The 27,634-nt window shown below is 43.4% G+C and overlaps 1 protein-coding gene and 1 non-coding gene across 2 annotated transcripts in view; both read left to right on the top strand.

Moving 5' to 3' along the window:
* The window catches only part of PTPRN2 (protein tyrosine phosphatase receptor type N2), a 961,700-nt gene that overhangs the window by 670,728 nt on the left and 263,338 nt on the right, over positions 1 to 27,634 (top strand). The gene's annotated exons all lie outside the window — the stretch shown is intronic.
* TRNAM-CAU (transfer RNA methionine (anticodon CAU)) lies at positions 14,286 to 14,360 on the top strand. The gene has a single exon. It is a non-coding gene; the product is annotated as a tRNA-Met (tRNA).

The raw sequence follows: 27,634 nt of genomic DNA, 5'->3' as shown, positions 1-27,634 counted from the left end.
AATGCCACAACGGACAATATACTGTCCACCGTGGACGACAGCCGCAAACGAGCGAAAAGATTGGGGGTAGCCCAACAGCAACAACAACAACAGAGCTATAAGCCCAGATCATGGAAACCAACGCCCTTCAAACGTTCCAGATCCCCTCGACAATCTGAATACTGGAAACGTAAGGCTCCTCCTCCAAAGCAATCCTTTAACCAGAGACAGCAGAGACCACAACCACCTAAAAAGGCTGCATCTTCATCAAAGCAGTCTCTTTGACTTTCTACCTCTACCAATTCAGCACGTCTCCAGACTTCTTCCATTTCTCGACAATTGGCAACAAATAACCACGGACAAATGGGTTCTGAACATTATTTTGAGGGGCTACTCCATAGAGTTTCAAGCACCACCAAAAAGACATCATTTTGTTTCCACTCCCCCATCACCTTCCCTTCAGGAAGAAATAGACACCTTAACAGCCAAAGCGGCTATAGAGCCTGTCCCAGTCCAGTATCATCGGACAGGTTTTTATTCCAGGTACTTTCTAGTCCCGAAAAGGGATGGGGGACAGCGCCCGATTCTGGATCTAAGAGCCCTAAACAAATTCATCCGCCACAGAAAATTCAGAATGATCACCTTACAATCGATTCTGCCCTTAATCCCCAGAAACTCCTGGATGGCACTGGTAGATTTACAGGACGCATACTTCCACCTGACAATACACCAATGCCACAGAAAGTTTCTGCGCTTCGCCGTTGGCAACAACCACTACCAGTTCCGAGCTCTGCCCTTCGGACTTTCCACGGCACCACGGACATTCACGAAATGTATGGCGGTTATTGCAGCATACCTCAGACAACGCGGCGTTGCAACCTACCCATACATAGACGATTGGCTCCTTGTGGGAGCCTCAAGGACGCAGTTGATGAAGGACATTTCCATCACACTTGCGCTCCTAGCAAACCTGGGCCTCCAGGTCAATCATCAAAAGTCACACCTTACCCCAACTCAAGACATTCAGTTTATTGGGGCTCGTTTGTGCACCACGGACCACAAGGCGTATCTTCCTGTGGACAGGATATCCTCCATTCAGACGCTGGCCACACAAATAATGCAACAACCCAAACAAGCGGCCTTCAACATTCAGCGCATGTTAGGACTTATGGCAGCCACGACGGCAGTTCTGACACACGCAAGACTACGCATGCGAACCCTACAAATCTGGTTCGTCCGCGCGTTTCGACCCCAACACCAATCTCAAGGAACGATCCTCACTGTTCCAAACCACATCCTCCCTTCGCTCGAATGGTGGACAGTTCGACCTCACCTGCTTGCGGGAATGCCCTTTTTACGGCCAAGCCCATCAGCAGTGGTTACAACAGACGCCTCGAGATGGGGCTGGGGAGCTCATCTCGACGTACTCACGGTCCAGGGGCAATGGACACCGTACGAACAGTCGCTCCACATCAATTGCTTAGAGCTTCTAGCTGTTCACAGAGCGTTAAAATCGTTTCTTCCATCTCTTCAAGGCCTACACGTACAAATCGCCTCAGACAATGTGGCGACGGTTTTTTATATAAACAGGCAAGGAGGGACAGCATCCACCCGCCTTTGCAAAAGAGCAATGCACCTGTGGCATTGGAGTATTGCCCATCAGATCCACCTCACTGCGGTACATCTTCCTGGCGTACAGAATATTCAAGCGGACAGACTGAGCAGATACTCCATCAACGACCACGAGTGGTCACTCCACCGGTCATACCTTCTGCCAGTATTCCGGAAATTCGGAACTCCGTCAATAGATGCGTTTGCTGCACCAGACAATGCACAGTGTGCGATCTTTTTTATGAGAGGTCCGCCCTCACAACAGTCTGCAGGGGATGCCTTCATACAAACGTGGACCGGTCCACTACACTTCCTCTTCCCTCCCTTTCCGCTAATAACACGGTGCATACAGAAAATTCAACTGGACAACACAGATTGCATTCTAGTGACGCCATGGTGGCCACGCCAGCCATGGTTCACAACCCTTCTCCTCCTGTCAGAAAACACTTACCATCACTTCCCTCTGGCACACAACCTCCTGTCCCAGCAGAACGGCAGGGTTCTGCACCACGACCCGAACAGGCTTCGCCTAACGGCCTGGAGGATATGTTCTCAGACTTTCCTGAAGGAGTAAGACACGTTCTCCTTAATGCAAGGAAACCGTCAACAAGGAAGTCATATTCCATGAAATGGAAAAGGTTTTCCATCTACGCTACCAAGCATAATTTCAGCCCCTCCTCGGCTTCCATGCCTCAAATCTTAGCGTATACACTGCATTTGTCAGAAAAGGGCCTTACGTACTCCTCTCTGAAGGTGCACCTGGCAGCAATCTCAGCTTTTCACCCGCATGTACAGGGTCGAACTGTTTTCTCACACCCTGCTGCGAAATCCTTCTTAAAGGGAATCTTACATTTGCACCCACCACTGCGGCAAATGTATCCTAGCTGGAGTTTGTCACTAGTGCTTAGCCAACTAGTAAAACCGCCTTTCGAACCTATGGCTACGATACCACTTCACCTCCTCTCATGGAAAACGGCACTTTTAGTTGCACTCACCTCTGCTAAAAGAGCAAGTGATCTCTGCGCGTTCAGAGCGGACTCGCCTTACACCATGTTTCACCATGATAAGGTGGTGTTACGGCCAGATCCCGCTTTCTTACCGAAGGTGGTCTCCGCATTCCATCTGCATAGAACCACTACCTTACCTGCTTTTTTCCAACGGCCTACGGATAAGGGCCAAGAAGCTCTACACTGTCTAGACGTGAGAAGAGCACTCGCCTTTTATATAGATAGAACTGCATCGTTCCGCACAGACTCCAGACTTTTTGTGGCCTACGGCCGCCGTCATAAGGGAAAAAAGATATCTACACAGAGACTATCAAAATGGTTGGTTGCTGCTATAGAGCTGTGCTACAAACTCGCGAAGCAACCAGTCCCATCTGCCATAAGAGCTCATTCTACAAGAGCTTTGTCAACGTCATCTGCCCTTGCCAGGGGTGTATCCATGGAGGACATTTGCGCTGCTGCCGCTTGGTCTTCCTCCTCGACCTTCGCCATGCACTACGCTTTGGACGTTCGTGCTAGGCGGGATGCATCCTTCGGACAGGCAGTTCTTCGCTCCATCTTTGACTAAGAAGCTGGTCCGGGCTTGGTGAGTAGTTACTTACCTTATAGCCTATAATGTGCTGACTATGTTGCACTAACCTTTGCACTATTTCTTCCTCCAACTCTAGTGCCAGCACCCACCGCCTTGCAGGTCAGCTTATCAGTCACCCATGTGTGGGACTGCACAGAGACCACGAAGAAGATAAACAGGTTACTCACCTGTAATTGATGATCTTCGAGTGGTCATCTGTGCAGTCACACACGCCCGCCCAGCCGTCCCCGCTGCTGGCTACTTGTCTTATATATCCGCGCTCCTATTATGTCAGCGGCGGGGAAAGAAACTGAGTGGGTTGGGCGCCTCCCTCGCGCTACAGGCATGCGCAGTGGATGCCTGCTCCCCAGAGCGAGAGGGAGTGCGCGCCAAAAATAACGCCTAGGCTAGCTTTTTAAAATCTCCGAGGTAGGGTTCGTCCTGATAGGAAAACCCATGTGTGTGACTGCACAGATGACCACTCGAAGATCATCAATTACAGGTGAGTAACCTGTTTTTTTTGCGTTTACTGCATTGTCTTCAAGTTAGTCATACAGACACTCCCAGATAATCAAGGATCATGTAATGAATGGTGATGTCATCCTACATACCAATCAGGTTTGTTATATGTTGACATCACTGAGGACGAACAGCATCAATGTAGGAAACGTTCTGCTCTATGAACCAATACATACACTTGTCCCTTTTTGATGTGATCATTTGGCAAAAGGGGAAGACGTTTTTCAGTGATGCCAAAAACATTCGCAGAAAACACCTGTCATATTAGCAATGTTGACTTACAGCTCACTCTGAGAATCACATATTATTTCACCTTGTCCCAAAGTTGTTTGTAAGCTTCAAGTCAATTAGGGTTGAACCCCTTAAATCACAGGGCTTTTTCCCCCTTGAATACTTCCACAGATATAAAACATATGCTAAAATCCTACCTGAATGCTTGTACTGCATGCATACCGCAAGGGAAGCAGAAGGCTAATAGATCACGTTGTCAATGCTGGCTGTCATGCAAGTTGCAATACCGGCCCTTCATATGACCAGGGAGCATCCATCACTATTACAACAAATGTACTATGTAGATGTTCCTTGTTTAACATGCTATCCCACCCCCACCAAGTTGTTTGCAAAAGGTTGACTTAACTCTTCCATGCATTTTGGCAAAGAGATGGCCTTAATTCATTTCCATTAAAGCATTCCTCTGAATTTATTTAAATCCCGCTGAAAAATAACAACTGAACAAAATGATATATTCATCTTAAAGACGTACATAAACACAAAGAAAAAAAGCATTTGTCTGTACATGTATGTTTCTTACCTGGTCCATCTCATGGCCTCAAAGCAAGTAGCAATATTTCAAAATAAAAACATATGGGAAAATATACTTGCAAGTTCCTGTAAGTATATATAGTATATACTTTATAGTAAAGTATATAATGTGGTTAAGACCCTACATACCGCATGTTGATCTTAGCACAGAGTTACTAGTAACGCCTATACATACTTGGTACTTTTCAATTTTTTAAATAAATTATCTAGATAACGGGGTGGAAGAACTACTCATTAAATGTGTAGATGACACCAAGTTGGGAGAAGTAGCAAACACCCCAGAAGACAGAGAAAGAATTCAACAATGTGGATGCAAATAAGATGCAAGTCAACAAGAGTTGAATGAATTCAACAGAGTTCTTCATCTGCCTAATAAAAAATAGCAAGCATCCATACTGGATGGGATACACACTTTGGGTAGCAGTACATGTGAACAAGATCTTGGAGTACATGTGAACTGTAAGCTAAATATGAGGCATCAATGTGATGCAGCAGCAAAAAAGACTAATTTGAGCAGACTTCGGAGGATGGTGGAAGACAGGAGGGCCTGGCATGATTTTGTCCATGGGGTCGCAAAGAATCCGTCTTGACTGTGCGACTGAACAACAACAGCAAGTCTTCGAACATATCAACAGAGGCATAATATCCAAATCACAACATATCATAGTTCCCCTGTACACTGCATTGGTCAGGCCGAACCTAGAGTAATGTGTGCTGTTCTGGAAGCCTTGCTTCAAAAAGAATGCAGACATAATGGAGCAGCTGCAGAAGAGAGCAACAAAGATGTTCAGGGTCCTGGAGACCAAGCCCTGTGAGGAAAGGCTGAGAGACTTGGGAATGTTTACTCTGGAGAAGAGGAGGTTGAGGGGAGACATGATTGTTCTCTTTAAGTATTTGAAAAGCTGTCACTTAGAGGACTGTTCCTTTTGGCGGCAGAGGATAGGACTTGCAATAATGGGTTTAAATTATGGGCCGAGAGATACTGGCTGAATATTAGGAAATAATTTTTTTACAGTAAGAGCTGTTCAGCAGTGAATGAGATAACAGAGCAATATCACAAAAAAAAATTCAGATTTGTTTTGAATGATCTTATGGACAGAAAAATTTGAAACAACTGAGAATAAGAACAAAAGAACACAAAAAAAGAAAAGGGAATACTTTTTGTAAAGAATGCTGAAAGATCACAAAAAAGAGGCGGTTTTTGGCAGTGCCAGGGATGAGTCATTTCAGCTCATCCCTGATTATAAGCATTTAAAATGGGACTGCTACCTGTTTTTCTATCACGTTTATGGGACGGCTTCAGACTAAAGGCAGAACGGAATTTCCTGCCTCCCCTTTCCCACTGTAGCCCATTGATCTCTGTGCAGCTCTGCTCTTGAAGAACAGGAGACTCTGGGGAATGATGTGGGCGTGGTCTGCAGTGGGAAAGGGGCATCTGTGAAAATGGTCAGTTTGGTCTGGATCAATCCCTATTCCCTCCTCTTCCTCCAAGGAACTAACGGAGGCATAAACGATTCACCCTTTGCCCGCTTTATCCTTACAACTCTGTAGAGGAAAGTTAGACTGAGAGGGAATGCTAGGCCAAGTGAACTTTATGACAGATTAGGGATTTGCACTTGTGTTTTCCAAGTCTAGCCTAGTACACTGTCCATCACCATGGGTTTTTACACTGACTGGGTGATGCTCTACTGCCCTGTATGCTCTGCTGATACACTGCTGCCCTGCTTCATCCAGTATCTCTGTTTAGTCAATTCTCCATTCTTCTCAAGGAGTTCTGTGTAACTCAAAAGGGTGGATGCTCCTGAAGCCAGCAGAATTTAGCCAACTTGAAAAATCAGAAGGCGCAGACATTTAAAATCACCTGTATTCTGTCTCAGTGCACAATTAGTTGTAGAGCAAAAAGCTTGGTTAGCAAATTGTGTTTATAGATGGTATAATGAAATCGATCTGATGAAGGTAATGATTGGAATGGTGAGGTGATAGGATAAAATTAAGTGTTGTATATAAATGATCCAATTATATTTAATGCAGCAGTTTTCATGGTCTTTCTGGTTCAGTAAATGGGGGGGGGGGTTTATGAATGATTTCATTTTGTGCCAACCAATATATTCCTCTCTGAAAGCATAAACAAATGCAGACACATCAAACAGCAGGAACGTACCAAGGACTAGTTTAAGTTCTCATGTAGCATTCATTTTCTGTTATTCTTGCCTATTAAAAATTGAGACATGTTTTAAACCCTTATTTTGTTCTCACCTACCTTCCTACATTTCATCATTTCTTAATTTATAATGAAGAAAACGTTCTGAGCCTTTATCCAGAAAGGGATGATATAGTGTGGAAAAGAACAATCGCCTTTCATTCCTGAAGTCTGGCGGCATCTTTTCCCTTTCTTCTTTAATTCTGAACTGCAGCTATATGTATATTTCTCTCTTAATGAAACCATGGTGGAAAGGGGGAGAAAACAGAGCCTTTTATTTTGTGGCACAAGAACAAAAAAGTAGTGTGAAAATGAATAAAAGTCTCAAGCCTTCTATTGCCTGTCACATTTTTACTTTAGGCTGTAACGAGGGCTTTAGAAGCCTACGTATGAATTAAATGGTAAACTTAGAGAAATGATGAAACTTTGATGTAAAATATATCACACTTTTTGGGGGGGGGATAATGAAACAGATATGTGATCAAATTGGGTGGGATCCTTGTATGTGCGAGTGAAGTTGCACTTGCCAAATGGATTTTCCCCACCTCCTCCTGCCCTCTGCAGCCCCTGCAGCCCCCCAAAGCTGTTCTGAAATGAACCCTCCAGAATAGCATTAGCTGCAGCTTAGGAGTTAACAGTGCAGGAAGAAATCAGCTGAAATTGAGCTCCCCAGTTATGCAAGCAGAAGAACTCGAGTCTCCAGTCAGGCTTGATCCAACCCAGACCATCCACTGAAATGATGTTATTTGTTTTCTTCTGTTTGCTTCCTTGTAGCTATTATGGTAATTAATGTTTATTAGACCTATTCTCTATTAATTAATTATTTTTAAGTTATCTGTGTGGCCACCATCTCATCCTGTGAGGGTAAATTCCATAAATTAGTTATCCCTTGCAGAAGTCAGTCCTGAATCTGCTACAGCTAGTTAACTTTCTCTGGTGACCCAGATTGTAGCATTATGTAAAAGGCAGAAAGTTCTCTTTTTAGTCATATAATTCATAATTCATAAGCTTTTATCATATTCCTCCTTAGTTGTATTATGAAACACAGATTTGTACCACCAATAGACACCCCCCCCCCAAAAAAAATGAACATCACCTGGTGAAATAGCAGAAGCAATGATCCTATTGTTGCGAAAGCTCAGATCTTTTCTGGAGCTTCGGGGTTTTCTTTTCATCTCTTGGGGGGAATAAAGCAGTTGCTGAACTATAGCTCTTCCCTGTATTTTCAACGCATTCTGAAAATATACTGTTTTGGTTAGATGTACCTTCTAGTCTTATTCATCAATAATGCTGTAAAATGGCAAGTCACAGTGGTTCTCTTGCTTGGGATAAAAGATGGTTTATGTGCTTTTCTGAAGATTATTTCTTCTTTTTTCCATCACAACATTTGTTTTCTTGCTGGCTGCCCCCGCAATGCACCTGGTCACCCACTATTTTCCCCACATAGCAGGTGAAGTACTGGGGATTACTTCCCCTTCCCATACAGAGATGCGCATTAGAATATCATGCATTACTGCTATTCTACTGAAAGCAGAATGTTTCGCTGGAGTGGATTAATGCATTCACAAGCTAAGTGATAATAAACCAACAGCTATAGTTACTTTCTCCAAGCAGAGGATTAAAACATACTGATATAATAGATTTACTTTCTGCTGTGCCTGTTTAAAAGAAACTGAAGTGGAATCTCCCAATAGAGGGAAAAAATATGGCCTCATGTTGCTAGGCTATTGCTTAATTGCGAGTAATTCAGACCCATTTAACAAAACTAGATGATGAATAGAAAAAAATTCAATAGTGGCTATATGTAAAAATGTACATGCTAGTCAGCCATGTCCTCTGTAGACAAAAAGTTAAGAAAACCCTTTCATGAATGGGTTGAATATTCTATGTTTGAAACCTAGAATAAAAGATAATCCACAGATATGCCAGAAGAAAGCATTGTTAGATGAATACATAAGAATAAGACATGTTGTGCTTTTGAAATACTTCATGGCCACAGAGGATGGCCACAACCCAGCAAATCACACAGACTTTTCAGGATTTGCATTTTTGGTGGAGGGGGGAGATTAAAAGATGTCTGCATGGTGCAGGCTTGGAGACTTGCTGTTACTATCCAGCCTCCATGTCTCACTGCTTCTATTACTCAGAAAAACTAGAGAGACCGTTCCAGTTGCTAATTTCTGTGCTGATTTCCACCCAGCTTTCTCCTCCTGTGTCCAGCCCAGTAGTATATGTTCTTCTGGCTCTTCAGGTCTGGTTGGGATATTTCTCTCAGTCAATGTGACCTTCCTCAACCCTTACCATCACAACACTAAGAGCAAACTTTATACAGTGTTTATACCAGTGTTCCTTGCAACACGTATATGAAGTGTTGACAACATGCATGGTTCTTTGAACATCTGTTTTGACACTTCTAGGAGCTCTGGCTAGCAGTAGTTCTTCTAAACCTGTTCTGCTTGACAAGCAATGCATATTTTGTTCTTTGCTATAAGATACTTGGGGAGGCCTCTGGGTTACTTATAGGTAGGGTTGCCACTTCTGGGTTGGGAAATACATGGAGATTTGGGGGGATAGAGGTTGGTGAGGGTGGGATTTGAGGAGGGGAGGGACCACAGCAGACTAAAATTCCATAGAGTCCACCCTCCAAAGCAGTCATTTTCTCCAGGGGAACTGATCTTAGTAGTAAGGAGATCAGTTGTAATAGTTGGAGACCTCCAGGCCCCAACTGGAGGTTGGGAACTACTTATGGGCATAATTGGGAGGATTGGCACAGCAGTGCCACATGGTAGTTTTCCAGTGTCATGATACCGTATTTTGAAACTGGAAAAGTAAGAAGTTAATTCTGTACAGTTCAAAGATAGGATATTGCAGTATCAGACTCTTAGGCTGAATGGTTTCAAAATAGCTGCCCACCAAAACTGGTGTGTTTGCTGTTCATCTGCACTTCTTTGAATTTTCTTTAAATATGTACATGCTTATTTTGAATGCCCATATAACAAAGGTTACACCAAAGAGTGTCTGTTTTCAGTTGTAATTCTGTAAGGAGTAGAAAGCAAAATTACAGAATTATAGAAAAACTCAACTTGTTCACCATTTGCATTTCTGGATACTATTTGGTGCCCTCTCTTCGTGTTCTTCTTTATATGCCTTTTTTTGTCTTTGCCTTCACTGTATGTAGCTTTGTTTGCCCTCCCTGCCCTTTAATATAATTGGCCAGTGCCAACTACATGATTTTGTTCAGGTGTGCTTCTAACACATCACTTCCTATTGTGGCTTTGTCAACAAAAGCAAATGGGTCACTACAGCCAATCAGCTTAAATGTCAGCAAGGACATATGTTGTCAATGATAGCGAAGATAAAGAACGAAAAAGGTGTAAATGATGCTGAAAAGAAGCAACAATGAAGGACATAAAAGATTGAAGAACACCGTCAGAAATGTAGAGATGGCCACAAGGACTCTTCAAACATCACTGAAAATTGGAGGGTCTCTTTAACACAGTCACTACTAGCAATGAAGGTAGAGCCTGAGGGAGAAATTATATCAATTTAATGAATATTTTGAAATCACTTTGTGAGCAAAAAAACTCACATACCCTTGGCTTATGTTTGCCAACTCCAGGTTGGGAAATTCCTGGAGAATAGGTGGTAGAGCCTGGGAAGGACCTTAGTAGGTTATAAAGTTACAGAGTCCACTCTCCAGAACAGCAATTTTCTCCAGGAGAATTGATCCCTGTAGCCTGAAGATCAGTTGTAATTTCAGGAGACCTCTGGGCCACCTCTGGAGGTTGTCTGCCTTTCTTTGGGCACGCACACAGTGCAGTGGAGAGTACTGGTAACCTGCATTAAAGATGGCAAGATCATGGCATTCATACCCATCACTCCTTGGCAAATAGAAGGGGAAGACATGGAAGTAATGATAGACTTCACATTCCTGGGCTCCAGGAATGATGCAGATGGTGACTGTAGCCATGAAATTAAAAGATTTGCTCCTGGGGAGGACAACTATGGAAAACGTAGGCAGTATAATAAAAAGTAGAGCTATCACCCTGCCAACAAAAGTCCGTATAGTCAAAGCAATGGTATTCCCAGTAGTAAAGTATGGCTGTGAGAGTTGGACCATAAGGAAGACAGCACAGAAGAATAGATGCTTTCGAATTGTGATGCTGGAGAAGACTCTTGAGAGTCCCATGGACTGCAAGAAGATCAAATCAGTCAGTCCTAGGAGAAATCAACCCTGACTGTTCCCTGGAAGGTCAGATGCTGAAGCTGAAGCTCAAATACTTTGGCCATCAAAGGAGAAGGGAGCACTCACTGGAGAAGACCCTGATGCTGGGAAAGACAGAAGCCAAAAGAAGAAGGGGACGTCAAAAGATGAAATGGCTGGACAGCATTACTGATGTAACTAATATGAATCTGAGTTTGCTTCAGAGGATGGCGGAAGACAGGAGGGCCTGGCGTGACTTGGTCCATGGGGTCACAAAATGTTGGACTTGACTGTGCAACTGAACAACAACAAACCCCCCCCCCCCCAACAAAAATAGTTCTACGTATATAAAAACAGAACGAAAGGGAACTACTTCTGTGCCCCCTTAACCCCTTGAAAAGACTGCCACTGCTATGATAGCTAACCTTTAAAGAAAAATAGTGTGGTTTCTTGTAATTAGACTATCACAGTGCATGCTCACGGCTTGCTCATTTTGTAATTTAAGATACAACCATGAAACAATTAGTATAAAATATATGTATTATACTGTAATATTCAATAATATACAGAATTTTGTACAGCAATAGACAAAATATATGGATCAGATGAAGGGCTTTGGGATGGCAGACAACATATAAATTAGTTACTGTAATAGTATTTTAGTGTGTACTTTGCTCTACACAATTCATAGTCATTTGGTTGAATATGGCATCTAGCTAAGTAGATACTAAAAATATATTTACAGAGACCCTTACAATTTCATATGCTGTGTATAAAGAATTGATAAATTCTTTAGCAGCAGCAACAAAATAGCTACTTCTTAGCAGAGCTATGAATCACAAATATTATATTGTGCTCTATAAAAGTAAGTCTATGCAAGCATTATTTTTCAGTAAGAAAATGTTTTATCAAATTCAGTGGTAAGTGCAGTAATGCAGAAAAGTAACCATTTAGTATTATGGGGATAACTGTTAAACCTTACAAATAAATAGCTGTAGCTCAGATTATTAACTGATAGAGAGGAATGCTTCCTGAAATCTCTAAAGAAAGCTATTATTAGGCCATTATTGTGAGGGGGACAACACTGTGCATGTAAATGATCCACCAAGTTAAAGGACATTGTCAAACCTCCTATTTGAGGGCGGCAGAGCTAGACAGGGAAAGTAAGTTAAACGGCCTGGTGGGTGGGTCACTGCTGGGGGGTGGGGTGCTGCTGGCAGCCAGAAGTCAGCAGAGCCAAGCCCCCAGTAGCTCTGTACCTTTAGCCCAGGGAGACAACATGGTTCTCCCTTCCTTTAGTTTATCCTCATAGTAACCCTGTGAGATGGGTTAGGCTCTGACAGAATGATTGATCCAAGGTCAGTCTTTGAGCTTAATGGTTAAGAAGGGGTTGAACTAGAATCTACCACGAATATTGTACTTTGGTCACATGATGAGAAGACAAGGATCTCTGGACAAGATAATAATTCTAGGAAAAGTGGAACAAAGCAGGAAAAGAGGAAGACCCAAGATGAGATGGATTGACTCAGTCAAGGAAGCTACGGCCCTCTGTTTGCAAGACCTGAGCAAGGCTGTTAATGATAGGATGTTCTGGAGGACGTTAAGTTTTATGGTCACCATAAGTCAGAAGCGACTCACCAGCACTTGACATACCCAACTCCCACACACACTAAATAATGCACATTCAATCCACTTTCAATCCACTTTCCAACTGGATTTTAGAAGAAGAAAACTGCAGATTTATACCCTGCCCTTCTCTCTGAATCAGAGACTAAGAGCGGCTTAAAAGGTAAAGGTAGTCCCCTGTGCAGGCACCAGTCATTTCCGACTCTGTGGTGATGTTGCTTTCACAACGTTTTCACGGCAGACTTTTTATGGGGTGGTTTGCCATTGCCTTCCCCAGTCATCTACACTTTCCCCCCAGCAAGCTGGGTACTCATTTTACCAACCTCGGAAGGATGGAAGGCTGAGTCAACCTCGAGCTGGCTACCTGAACCCAGCTTCCTCCAGGATCAAACTCAGGTCATGAGCAGAGTTTAGGACTGCAGTACTGCAGCTTTACCAGGGCCGGTGCTAGGCTTTCTGGTGCCCTAGGCAAATCACCCACTAGCGCCCCCCCCCATTATTAAAAAATATTGGGGAAATGAAGAGCACCAAGCTTGAAAATTTTCACATTTTTAATTTACTGATTATTAATTTTAATTTTTTTTAAAAAAATGTGATATATTATAAAAAAAATTGTGAGAATAAGTGCTTGCTGGCCACACCAGGAAAGAGGGTGGTGGGATGGAATGAGGTGGGGAGACCAAGTTGCACACTGGGGAGAGGGGGGTGGCTTGGCTTTGTTGAGGGCAGCTTGGTGTTGGGAGTAGACAAGGTGACAGTGGTCAGGAGCCAGAGTAATGCGTCTGGGAGGGGGCACCCAGTGGTGCCCCCTAGGCCAGGTGGCGCCCTAGGCAACTGCCTACTTTGCCTATTCCCATGCACCGGCCCTGAGCTTTACCACTCTGTTCCACAACCTCCTATATTTTCTCCCCCCACAACCTGTGAGGTAGGTGGGGCTGAGAGGGCTCTCACAGCAGCTGCCCTTTCAAGGACAACTCCAACAAGAGCTGTGGTTGACCCAAGGCCATTTGAGCAGCTGCAAGTGGAAGAGTGGGGACTCAAACCCGGTTCTCCGCACACTCAACCACTACACCAAGCTGACTTTCTGTGTGAACTGGCAAAATCCAGTTGGAAATTGCATTGAAAGTGGATTGAAAGTGCTTTAATGTGTGTGACCACAGCACTTGTCCGGCCTCCCAGGCATTATAGCACGGTCTTTTATAGCTCAATAGACTACCGGCACAAATTTGTGAGTAATCCCATAGCAGTGGTTCTCTGAGGCAAAAGAAGGGCTTGGTTGTTAACTGCACTTGTTACATAAATGTAGGTAACACAGCTGTGGTGCTATTTTTACTTTATTGTTCTTAAAGAAAAGTAGATGGGGGGGGGGGCACTGGAGCGGGAAAAAGTGACAAGGGATGTTATGTCTGGGCTGGGTTTACCTAAAGGAACATAGGGGGAGCTTGGAGCAGAGAACAATAGACTGTTGGGATTGTACTAGCTGCAGTCCGATTGGATGGGCTGCACTGAACAGCCTATAGCGGGCAGTGGTCAGTTTAAACATTCCTACAGTTTGGGGAGTTGGTGGAGTTTGAATGTATATAACCAGACTGAGGTCTGTGAGTTGTTGTTGTATATAGTTATGCTGAAATCACAATAAAATGAGCTGATCACCATGCTTGGCGTCCTCATCTTTACCACTGAACCTAGTATTTACCAAGAGTATAGGATGATTAAGATCCCACATACACACAAACACCACACCATAGGGGAGGGATGGTGTCTCAGTGGTAGAGCATCTGCTTCATCAGCAGAAGGTCCCAGGTTCAATCCCTGGCATCTCCAACTAAAAAGGGTCCAGGCAAATAGGTGTGAAAAACCTCAGCTTGAGACCCTGGAGAGCCGCTGCCAGTCTGAGTAGACAATACTGACTGATAGACTGAGGGTCTGATTCAGTATAAGGCAGCTTCATATGTTCATATGTTTATTTCTCTTCTCCTAATTGTTATCCATGTATCTTCTTTCTCCCTAAAGAGATCAGAATGCATGTTTTCTGTGTTTGGAACCCCGTGTGTTTGGGGAGGGAAATACCTCTCCCAGTTTTTGACAGGGTGCCGCTGAAAGCGGCGCACCGGGTCGGGAGTTCTACTGGAGCCTTCACTATCAATGGAGGCCCAGATAGCAGCCACTGCCAAGTTGGCTTTCTTTCACCTAAAGCGAGCAAGGCAGTTGGCCCCCTTCCTAGAGCATTGGGACCTAACTATAGTGATTCATGCAACAGTCACCTCGAGATTGGATTACTGTAATGCCCTCTACATGGGGCTGCCTTTGTGCCGAACCCGGAGGCTGCAGTTGGTGCAGAACGCGGCAGCTAGGCCGAAGTGGGAGCACATACAGCCGGGGCTGCGTGGACTGCATTGGTTGCCAGTTACATACTGGATTCATTACAAAGTGCTGGTTATTACCTTTAAAGCCCTATATGGCCGAGGACCTGCCTACCTGAGGAACCGTCTTTCCCCATATGAACCCCAGAGAGCACCGCGGTCAGCAGGGAAGAACCAACTGACCATCCCCGGCCCGAAGGAGGCAAAACTGCAGAGTACTCATATGCGGGCCTTCTCTATTGTAGCTCCACACCTATGGAACCAGCTCCTGGAAGAAGTGCGGGCTCTGCGGAACCTTGAATGGTTCCGCAGGGCCTGCAAGACCATCCTTTTTGGGATGGCCTTTACCGATTAAATGACAGAGGGACTCACCTAAGTGATTTTCGCCATCATGCTTATTGGAAATAGCACCAGAATGTTAATTTTAGATCTTAAATTAAACTGTTTTAAAGCTAGATACTGATTTTAAATACTTATTGTATAATCTATTGTATTTGATGTTGTTAGCCGCCCTGAGCCTGCTTCGGCGGGGAGGGTGGGATATAAATAAAATGTTGATTGGTTGATTGATTGATAACGGGAGGTACAGTTTGGAACAGAGGAACAGAGATGTCATATTCTAATACAACATTTTTGTTAACTGCCTCGGGTCTCTTTGCAGAGGGAATAGTGAGATGCACTGATTTCAAATAAATAGTGTGATTAGCTACAGTAGTGGATGTCTTGCATAAGATTTTGGAGGGCACAGAGCTTTTGATCAGAATGGATTTATACTCTTTAAATGTCTGTTAGTGCAGACTCTATTCCAATTGCTTGCTTGTCTGTCTCTTAAGCATTTAAGAGCTGCTAGAATGCTAATCCGTTTGACTAGAAGCAGTTTCAGAAACCATTACAAGAAGACATTGACATAGTGGAGACAATAGGTAGCCCGTTCAACACTTGTGATATAACTTTTTCTTTTTCTTTAAGTATGAAGCAAGCGTTCATATTTCCTGGGGATGATTAGTCGCTGGGAAATGTCCATTACTGAGGGTGCTCTGGACCTCTATTACACCAGGGAGTCTGTCATTTTTAACTAATCAAGAAAATGACATTTTGGCAAGTTCACTTTAAAAGTTGATAAATACAGTGCAGTTCTTCTAGTTATGGGAGAAAAAGAGTTATTGCTATTTCTAAAGTGATGAACGAGCATGTTAGGAGGTGATATTATTGGAGTCCATGTTCATAGAACCAATTGTTTGAACATTTAAAGAACCTACAGGACATCAGAAGAAATTATGGTATGTGTGTTTTCCTTCTGGAAATGTGAAACAGAGATAGTTTGCCTGAAGGAGTAAGAGTGTGGCAGTCTTGTAGTTAGTCTTTGAATTGATTATACAGATTATAATATGCTAGTTTTGGCATAATGCCAAAATGGAACTGTGTGTGGGGGGGAGATGGAGTTGTTTATTTGATTATTTATTTGCTCACTTCATTTATACCTTGCCTTTTCCCCACATGGGGGCCCAATGCATCTTATATGATTCTTCTCTCTTCTGTTTTTTATCCTCACAACAACCTTATGAGGTAGGTTAGTCTGAGATGGTGTGCTTGGCCCTGAATCACCCAGTTAGTTTGCAGGGCAGAGTGGAGATTTAATCTGAGTATCTCAATCCTAGTTGGATACGCTTGACACTGTAACCACTGTCCTACAAAGGCTCTCTTCTTGCACTTTAAAAATCAAAACAATTTTTTCCAGGGCTTTTTTTTTTGTACCAGGAGTAACTTTGCATATTAGGCCACACACCTCCTGGAGCCTACAGTGGGCCCTGTACTGAGAGCCCTGTAAGCTCTTAGAAGATTGGCCGCATCCCAAGCCCATATAGGTTCTAAAGAGAGCCAGTTTGGTGTAGTGGTTAAGTGTGTGGACTCTTATCTGGGAGAACCGGGTTTGATTCCCCACTCCTCCACTTACAGCTGTTGGAATGGCTTTGGGTCAGCCATAGCTATTGCAGAGGTTGTCCTTGAAAGGGCAGCTGCTAGGAGAGCCCTCTTAGCCCCACCCACCTCACAGGGTGTCTGTTGTGGGGGGAGAAGATGTAGGAGATTGTAAGTTGCTCTTAGTCTCTGATTTAGAGAGAAGGGCGGGGTATAAATCTGCAGTCTTCTTCTTCAATACAAGCACCTAGAGTCAGGCCCAGGAGTAAGTATAGCCAGTGTAGCCAGTGTAGATGGACTAAGACTGGAATTATATAGTCCCATCAACCTACTCCAGTCAACATTCTGACCACAGCACTCTGTACCAGTTGTTTCCACACACTCTTCAAGAGTAGCCCCTATCACACACTTCTATGGCGACGCCAGCCTATCGCCTCCTGCCTCAGCGAGGGCAGCTAAATATACATTAGTCTCTTCGGGGGTCTGATACGGTAGATGAGCAGGGTACCACTGCAGATTTGAAGTCTTTCCCAATCACACAGGCACCAGAGAACGTAACAGCAAACTATAGTTCTTTATTTACAAAATAGGCTTCTAGTCCAACTCCCTCTTTCTTACCATTTTTTTCTCTGACAGTTAACCTCTGAGCCGTTAGCTGTCACTCAGGACTTGAGAGGTCTGAACACTATGTCACTCCTATTAAAGAGCCCCCACCTTTGAGTCACATGTCTCAGGGCTCTCTGAGTCCTCCAGCTTCTCCATTACCCCTTTGATTCCATCACAGCCCCTTAGAGTGCATTGCAATAATGTAGTCTAGAAGTTACCAGGGCATGCAGCACATTGGGAAGGTCTTTTTTGAGCCTGGAAAGGTGCATCTGGCACTCCTCACTGCAGCCACCGCATGTTTATCCAACAGGAGGCCTGCTTCTAGCAACACTCCCATGCTATGAGTCTGCTCCTATAGAAGTGCAACCACATTGAGAACAAGAGAGACCTCAATTCCTGGATCAGTCCTTCTGCTCTCCAGTAGCACCTCCATTGTGTTGGGATTAAGCTTCAGTATATTTGCCCTCCTCCATCCCAAAACTGCTTCCAATCACTGGTTCAGTTTTCGCATCCTCCCGGAGATCAGCTAGAAGTACAAGATAGAACTGAGTATCATCCTCACATTGGTGACAGCCCAGGCCCAGTCTCCAAATGACTTCACTCAGTGGCTTCATGTCAAAGTTAAAAAGATAGTGTTGTGTATGTGGACTCAAGGGAAGATTTTGGATGTTTCCGCCTGGCTCATAGGAGCCATACAGACTGAGCTTGGGGACTTGGGAACAAAGGGCTGGAGGATTCAAATCCCTGCAGCCCAGGACCAATCACAAGCCCCCACCTGTTTGAATGACCCAATAAGGTGCTTGCACAGGAACCCAGAGATGTATGTAAGTTTGACCCATGGGCCCCAATGCCAATCTTGTAATGTGACCTTATTAAAGAGCTTGTTATCACTTACTCTGAGACTCTGCCATGCATAGAACCCACTATATTATAGATAGAATCTTGCAGGACCCCACAGGCTAAAGGCCAAGGGTCCAAGCAGCAGTCCTCCAACATCACCTTATGAAACCTCCAGGTAGAACTGAAACCACTGCAAAACAGTGCCTACCTATTCCAACCCTGAAAGGTGATCCAGAAGTGCATTATATTGGAAGTCCATGAGAATTAAACAGGGTTTCACTCCCTTTGTCTATCTTCCAGCAAGGCCACTTCAGTTCCATAACCAAACCTGAAAACAGACTGGGAAGTATTCAGACAAGTCAAAACCAAGTGTAAGATGTGAGTATACTTGATACTGAAAGCTGGTGCTATTCTGTACTCAAAGAATAGGTAACATTTTTTTATTATGCTAACTAACACTGGCTGATAGTATGCGAGTAGGCAGACTTTGAGGTAGAATAGAGCTCTTAAACTTTATTTTACAGGTAGAACATAAAGCCAATTTCAACTAAATGGAGAGCAAAGCTGTAACATGGTAACAAAGAATTAATGCTTGCAGAGTGGTAAAGCTGCAGTACTGCAGTCCTAAGCTCTGCTCACAACCTGAGTTCAATCCTGGAGGAAGCTGGGTTCAGGTAGCCAGCTCAAGGTTGTTTAAGCCTTCCAGCCTTCCGAGGTTGGTAAAATGAGTACCCAGCTTGCTGGGGGGAAAGTGTATATGTCTGGGGGGAAAGTGTATATGTCTGGGGAAGTCAATGGCAAACCACCCAGTAAAAAAAGTCTGCCGTGACAACGTTGTGACAATGTCACCCCAGAGTTGGAAATGACTGGTGCTTGCACAGGGGACTACCTTTTTAACCAGCTCCACTCTTAACTAATAACTGGCTGTTTTGCTTGCTGAAGGGTTCTGTATTTAAAAGCTTATATGCTAATAAAAGCTGGTCAAATACCAGGTATCCATGTGCTTCATGTGTGTCTATTGGTATTATGAGTAGTCTTCCAAAGGATTATAGTGCAGTTGCACTAGAAAGAAGCTGAATTTCATTGACTCTATTGCCCCTTATGAGCCACAGGGTGTATGACAATGACTGGGGAGACTCAGATTCAAATCTCTACTCAACTATGAAGCTTTCTGGGTGGCCTTGGATTGGTCATACAATCTCATCCTCGTAGGGTTGTTTTGAGAATAAAGGGGAAGCTGTTGTGAGAAAAAAAGGACTGCTATTCTCAGTCCTGTGGATTTTAATTTGCTTTTGTACTCTTTCGTGCTGATAATATCCACACTAATTCATCTTGTGTGTGCGCTCAATGCCATCTAGTTGTTTCCAACTTATGGGACCCTATGAATTAATGGCCTCCAAAATGTTCTATTGTTAACAGCCTTGCTCAGGTCTTGCAAACTGGATTGAGTCAAACATTGGGTCTTCCTCTTTCCTTGCTGCCTTCAGCTTTTCCTAGCATTATTGTCTTTTCCAGTGATTCTTGTCTTCTCATGGTGTGACCAAAGTATTATAGCCACTGTTCAGCCAATTTAGCTAACAGGCTTGATTTGACCTAGAACCCACTGGCTGGTCTTTTCGGTGATCCATACCCTTACACTTCAGGATCTTTATTAGCCCTTCCCAGTCTCTCCTTCTGTGGTTGTTGTCTCCCTTTTGATGGATTAGGGAGCCAATTCATTCTACATCTGGCTTTGCATTTTGCTGCTCTCTTCTACTGACCTTTTACTTTTGCAATGTCACTTGATATATACTTATATAAGCTTGGCCAGCAGGCTGGAAATCTCTCTGGAGGCATGGCTAGTCAGGAGGTTGTCATTCTTTGCTGTCTATTATTTACTGTATTTTACACCACCTTTTCTTGCTTTTTGCTCTCCATTGTTTAAAAGGATATAGTAAAAAAAAGGCTTCAGATTCTATTAGGCATTTGTTTTATCGACAGTCCCCGGCAGGTAGATGAAATGCAAGCAGGATGCTGTATCTAACCTGCTGGTTTTTGTGTTTACTGCTAATTGGATGTTGATATTATACATTATTATTTTATCTAGTATACTGTATTTTGTAAATATGTACGGTATGTCACAGAAGTGAGTACACCCCCTTACATTTTTGTAAATATTTAAGTATATCTTTTCATGTGACAACACTGAAGAAATGACATTTGGCTACAATGTAAAGTAGTGAGTCTACAGCTCGTATAACAGTGTAAATGTGCTGTCCTCTCAAAATTACGCAACACACAGCCATTAATGTCTAAACTGCTGGCAACAAAAGTGAGTACACCCCTAAGTGATAATGTCCAAATGGGGCCCAAAGTGTCAATATTTTGTATGGCCACCATGGCATTGCTAAAGAGGTTGAAGGGGTGGGGGGTCAGCCTGTCAGTGCTCAGACCATGCGCCGCACGCTGCATCAAATTGGTCTGCAGGGGTGTCGTCCCAGAAGGAAGCCTCTTCTAAAGATGATGTACAAGAAAGCCCGCAAACGGTTTGCTGCATACAAGTAGACTAAGGGCATGGATTTCTGGAACCATGTCCTGTGGTCCGATGAGACCAAGATAAACTTATTTGGTTCAGATGGTGTCAAGCATGTGTGGCGGCAACCAGGTGAGGAGTACAAAGACAAGTGTGTCTTGCCAGCAGTCAAGCATGGTGCTGGGAATGTCATGGACTGGGGCTGCATGAGTGCTGCCGGCACTGGGGAGCTACAGTTCATTGAGGGAACCATGAATGTCAACATGTACTGTGAAATACTGAAGCAGAGCATGATCCCCTCCCTTCGGAGACTGGGCCGCAGGGCAGTATTCCAACATGATAACGACCCCAAACACACCTCCAAAATGACCACTGCCTTGCTATAGAAGCTGAGGGTAAAGGTGATGGACTGGCCAAGCATGTCTCCAGACCTAACCCTATTGAGCATCTGTGGGGCATCCTGAAACGGAAGGTGGAGGTGTTCAAGGTCTCTAACATCCACCGGCTACATCATCATGGAGGGGTGGAAGAGGACTCCAGTGGCAGCCTGTGAAACTCTGGTGAACTCTATGCCCAAGAGGGTTAAGGCAGTGCTGGAAAATAATGGTGGCCACACAAAATATTGACACTTTGGGCCCCATTTGGACATTATCATTTAGGGGTGTACTCACTTTTGTTGCCAGCAGTTTAGACACTAATGGTTGTGTGTTGCGTAATTTTGAGGGAACAACACATTTGCATGGTTATACAAGCTGTAGACTCACTACTTTACATTGTAGCCAAGTGTAATTCTTCAGTGTTGTCACATGAAAAGATATACTTAAATATTTACAAAATGTTAGGGGGTGTACTCACTTCTGTGACATACTGTGTGTGTGTTGCTTTTATTCACCATTGTTTTAATACTGCTACAGCTGCTAGGTTTATTGGTTTGGATTGTTCTTGTGGTTATTAGATAGTCTTTATCTTGTGCATCCCCTCAAGAACAATTATGGCTGAGAAGCAATGTAGAAATGTATTATTATTATTAAAATGTATAAACTGCCCTCCCTCGAAGGGTTCAGGATAGTGTAGATCATGTTCCAAAACATACAACAGGTTAAAATAGACAATAAATAACAGGTAATGAATAACAGATTAAATTAATATGCATCCTCCAAATTGTTGATGGCATGTACACAATTTCTCTCTCCCTGTAAGGCAAACTGTAGACCGGGCATGGTGAAGAGCCCAAGGTAACAGGCCATTGCCTTCCTTAACCATAGCCGTTAAATCAATAAATGCCAGAAACTCAGTCATACTGCTGCAGACCATTTGTAACACTATCAGTACTTGTTCTCATGGTATTTTAAAAAAGTATGAGGCATGTTTCTCTGCTATCTGAACTGGGCCAAGGGCATCTGTTGAACAGAAGAGTGAAGTCCTAGGCCAAAGGTCAAGAGCCAGAATCTGGAGAACATCCAGAGAAGGTTGCCCAAGCAAAGTCCTAACCTGAATGGCCAGTCTTCGTTGTTCTTCATTCTGGAGCCCCAAAACTCTATACTGACAAAAGAATGCTCCAGCCTCTAGCTCAGGTGGCTTACTATCACATAAGAATCTGTAGGTTCCAGGTTCTAGCCCCAGGAACTTGGTTAATGTCTCCTATCCTGTACCAATATGCTTCTCTCCCTACTTGGTTGCATGATTCACATGGACAACTGCGGGGAAATCATTAAGATTCAGGAAGCTGTTCTCCCCACTCTTAAAACCAAGCCCATTGGACTAGGGAGGGAGCCAAGGAGAGCCACTGATTAATTGCTTTGCAGTCATGATGGGGCTTTAACTTACCTGTAATACCTCCCCGAGTGATAAATCAGATATCATTAGATGTCTGTTATCACATATTTGAAGACTATTTGAGCAGCTGGAGATTATCTGGAGAATATTTGGTGTCAACATTTTGAAAGGAGAACTGCAAAAAGGATTTTTGAGTGTAAATTTGTTTCAGCTCTAGTGGTGGCAGAAATGAAACTTGGATGCAGCTGCAGTTGGGAGTCTGTCACCAGTGATCTGTTGCAACTTGTCACAGCAGAGTGGGAAATTGCATCTCTTTTTTCATCTTATGTTCTTGGCGGGTATGAATAACAGGAAACAAGAGAAGGGGCTTGTGGGTAGAGCCAGTGAGAGGAACTCTCTGCCCTCACCTGGGGTAGTTGTATCACAGCCTTGGCAGAAACGCTACTGGAATGAACATGGACTTGAATGGCCAGTCACATGCCAGGCTAAGACCAAATCCAGCTCTGATACTGCTTGTCATGTCTTGGCATAGAAAATGCAAACATGCTTGTTTTTGAAAACAAAATAGTGTCCCAACCAACCATCTCTGCTGTCCAAGAAGTATAATGGTCAGGGCCTTGGAAATAGGGTGGCATTGCTGGATCAAGAAGGACCTCAAAAAGTGAGAAGTGTTTATTAATGGAGAAACAACTGGCAGTATTAGTGTTAGTATTAGTTTTCAGTAAACTTTGTATGTCTTTGTATGTTTTAAACATTGCTAGTTCAAAATTTATTAGCATCAGCAGAAATGCAATTAGTGACCAGTTTGCTGAAAAATTTTCAGAAGGTAAATTTGATTACTGCTAGTAATTTTTATTAATACTACTGCCAGAGTGCTATTACCCTAAATAAAGGCACAATCCATGGGTAGTGGAACACGAACACTGTGAGAGGATGTGACAGAACACACCTTCCCTTTGTATTTGAACTGTTCTCCTGATATGGATTGCTTATATTGAGTTGGCTGAAACAAAAGCTTTTCTGCTGGTGAAAAAGGAAGGATATTTCCCTTTGACGACCTGAAAGGGTTGTGCTGGGGATCAAAGGACCTGCATGGGCAAAAGGCAAATAGGATATGGGCTGCAGTAAAAAGAATAATTGCTTGACAAAGCTGGCTAAATCCAACCTGTTGCTTAAAACCATATTTTTGAAAATGGTTTCCAGCCCCCCAGTGGGGAGAAAGGATTTCCCACCCAGAGCTTCCATTTACCAATACAACTTGGAGCAGAGAGGGGGAGAAAAAATTCAAAATGGCCATCACAAGCCAATGGCATATCACTTCCAGGGGAAACCCAAAAATGATTTCTAGGAATCACTAGATGCTATTGTTTGACCCTAGAGTTTTTAGCAATTCCTAGATAGGTGTGAGTTCCAGGATAACCTGGAAGTGACATCACACTGCTGCCAACAGCTGCCCACCCATGACTCTACCATCCCCAGTCTTCTGCTGATTGCCAGACTGTGCCTAGAAACCCCACATTTTGAGTAGGTACTTCAAGCTCAGTATATTTTGCTTTTTCAAAAGGCCATGTTTTAATGCCAACTGTGTGCTAGGTGCTGTCAAGAACAATTAAATTACATGTCCCTCTGCCAAAAGAATTTACAGTAAAACAGCCAAAGCAAGGTGGGGGGAGGAAATTGGAGAGGAAAATTGGGAGGTTTTACTGTTGGCAAACAGCATCAAAAAGATTTTATCCCACTGTGTCCATATACTGTGTTTCATTTTCCTCCCACTCCCAAAGCTGCTAGTCTAGTTTAAAACGCAACAGAAATGCACCTAATGTCTGTAGTATAAGCTTGAATTCAGTTGGAAATGGCTTTTTGTTTCTGAAATGCCTGTCCCTTTGCTGAAAAGCTGCTCTGTGTGAGCCTTCTCAGTATGTAATTACTTAGGGATCTATAGGTAAGACATTTTGGTGCTTAAATAAATAGTATATGAAGACTCCATGGTGAGGTCTTTCATAAATCAGAGCTGGCTTTGGTGCCATTGATTGGATGATGCGGTTCACTCTGGGGGCCATACATGGTGGAGTTTAATGAAGAATATTGAAAAGGTTACAGTGCTTTCTCGAGCCTCTTTTGCTGTTTGTTTTGAAGCTGGTGTCAGTGCAATAGGGATTTAAAAGTTATTAAAATACACATTTTTCTTCAGAGTCCATCCAGTTCACCTGGGAATACATACAGAAGGGGTTTGGGGGATTATTTTCTCTCTCTCTCTCTCTGATGGTTCAGTTTCATCTGCTTTTCTTTAATCAGTGGTGTGTCAGCTAATGGGTTTTTTCAAAACAACATCTAATACAGAGACGCCACAGATTTGTATTGAATTTATCCATAAACAGCATCACCGTCTTTGTGTTTCTAAAGGATGCATGCAAGAAAGATATGGAGGGAAAATTAAATTAAAAATAGGCCAATTATCTGGACAGTTATTAGCCTTGAATCATGTGGTTGGATAGCGGGATACACAGATGGATGTAAGCCTTTCCTTTCCTTTTCTTCTCCATCTCCATATTGTTTGGGGCACAAGAATGTGATTAATTCCCATTATCCTGCCACTCTGACTTTTCAGTTGCCCTTCACACACCGATGCTATTGCAGGCTGAAGCCACTAGGGGCAGCAGACCAACTTCTGTGAAATATATGTATATGGATGGAAATGAAATTATACCAAATCCCAATTTTACACATACAGTCAGCAGTGTGGAAAGCACAACTCCATGTCTCTGTGTAGTTCTCTGTAAAGCCAGCTTAGGCAAAGCATGCCCCTATGCAGTTCCAATAATTTGCAGTTCCTTTTCTCTTCCTCTTTGTTATTGAGTGATGTTAGGCACTCAAACTACTGAACAAATCTTAACCGATAAAGCAGATTCATATGCAAGAAATATTCTGGTTCTTGACCACAGCTAAAGACAGGCATTCTAAGTGTAGTGATTATGACCTGAGCACACACTCTCTGCCCGAGGCAGGGTGAGTGGGTGGGAGGAAGGTCCTGTGATGGATTAACATGTTTCCAGATCAGTTTCACTAAGTTTTGGAACGGGGATCCCTAACCTCTGCACACTTGTAGAATTTTGATTACAGGTAGTAGGTATTACATCAAATGGCAGCCATGGGGGTGGGACCAATCACAAAATGGTTGCCACAGGGACTTCTTATGATGGACACAGCTGTTTGCAAATGGATGTTTCCTGCCAAAACAAAGATTCTGCTCTCCTGGGGTTGGGGCTCTTCGAAGCTTTTACTTCTACAATGCTGTAAAGTTCAGGAAAGGCAGGATTGGTTTTTTGCTTGGGGGGGAGGGACAGATGAGTGCCAGGAATAGGGTTATTATGGGGGAGTGGAATTTCTTTTTCTGAAATTCCCTTTTTTTAGATATAACTTTTGATCCCTTTTAATTTTTTCTCTTTCAAAAGAGAAATTTATTTTTAATTTCCTTTTATTTCTTTGTGTATGCACCCCTTTGTAACTTTAGCCCTTGCAGAGGGGCAGTTGATGGCATACCATAATGTGCTCTAGGTTTGGGAAGGCATTGCCTGCTGCTGGACATCTGCAGAATGAAATTATTTAATTGTGTTGAACTCCCGTTCCTGCTCCTCCATCCTACAGATTTCTATTGTGGTCAAACGGAATTGATTTGAAACAGACTCCAGATTCTTAAAAAAAAAAAAAGAAGAAGAAGAAAAGAAAAGAAAGAAAGAAAAAGAGGAGGAGGAGATTGGATTTATACCCCGCCCTTTACTACCTGAAGGAGTCTCAAGAGTGGCTTACTATCTTCTTTCCCTTCTCCTCCCCACAATAGATATCTTTGAGGTATGTGGGGCTGAGGGAGCTCTGATAGACACTGCCCTTGAGCAGAACAGCTTCTGATAGAGCTATGACTGACCCAAGGCCATTCCAGTTTCTGCAGGTGGAGGAGTAGGGAATCAAACCTGGTTCTCTCAGATAAGAGTCTGCACATTTAACCACTACACCAAACCGAAAACAAAAGACATGTATTGTTGGGTTTCAGATAATTAAGAGAATTCCTTTTCAGAATGCTAGCAAGGAAACAGATCCACGGGCACCATGGTGGCCGTGGGTACCTTGTTGGGGATCACTGCTATCTTCTTCATGGTCTCTGTGCAGTCTCACACTTGGATTTGATGCCTGCACACAGACCTGACCTTGGAGAGCTACAAGAGCTAGCCTCAGACTTTTGGGGGGTGGGCTTTTTTCTCTACTCTGGGGAGCAGGCAGCAACTGAGCATGCTTGGAGCTGAGGAGAAAGTTCCACCCCCGTTCAGTTCCTTCCTTACCACTCAGGACCTCACTGCATTTCCTCCTACTTTTGTTACCCCAGAGCTTCTGGTTTCTTCAGATTTCCATCCTCTTCATAGTTTTCTTCCTTCTTCATCCTTCAACTTGTACCAAAAAGGGGGTGGGGCTTGTGAGTTTTCTTTGGTTTTCTTAGTTTCCTAGATTTCCCCTCCTTCCCTCTCCCTCGATCTCTGGTGGAACTTAAGGGAAAGGCTGCTTTCTTTAAGGGTGTGGGGTGACGTTGCCCTCAACAGATGAACACTCACTATGCCTAGTTTGCCTGGAGGAAGGCCACAGAGTCAATTCCTATGCACATCACAGCAATTTCAGCAAACAGGCCAGAAAAAATAGTGTTGCCCATTTGTGAAGCCACTTGATTGAGACCTCACCTTGTCTGACCATGTTGCAGCCTTCAACTTCCAGGGCCTCACTACCTCCTCACCTGAGGGGAGATTCAGCTTTGTTAGCAGCTTTCTCAGAAAGAAAGCATAAGTCTGACAAATTGGGGGAAAAGACCACTAAATGGTCTGATCCAGCAGGGCTCAATTTATATTCTTGGTCAATAATTTGTCTTAAATTGATGGAAAGATGTACCCATCAGAAGGTTTTGTTGGCTAGACTTCAATTCTTTTCCTCCCAACACATTATCCACACTTCATACAACTTAATTTTTGGAAGCTTTATTTATTCACTGAGGCCCAAGACGTTGTTTAAAATGCTCAGTTGAGATTTCTGCTTGCTCCTTGAAA

The sequence above is a fragment of the Heteronotia binoei genome, chromosome 10 (genome assembly GCF_032191835.1).
Source record: "Heteronotia binoei isolate CCM8104 ecotype False Entrance Well chromosome 10, APGP_CSIRO_Hbin_v1, whole genome shotgun sequence".
Taxonomy (NCBI): domain Eukaryota; kingdom Metazoa; phylum Chordata; class Lepidosauria; order Squamata; family Gekkonidae; genus Heteronotia; species Heteronotia binoei.
Note: the sequence above shows the minus strand (reverse complement) of the source record. Positions and strands in the feature narration are given on the sequence as shown.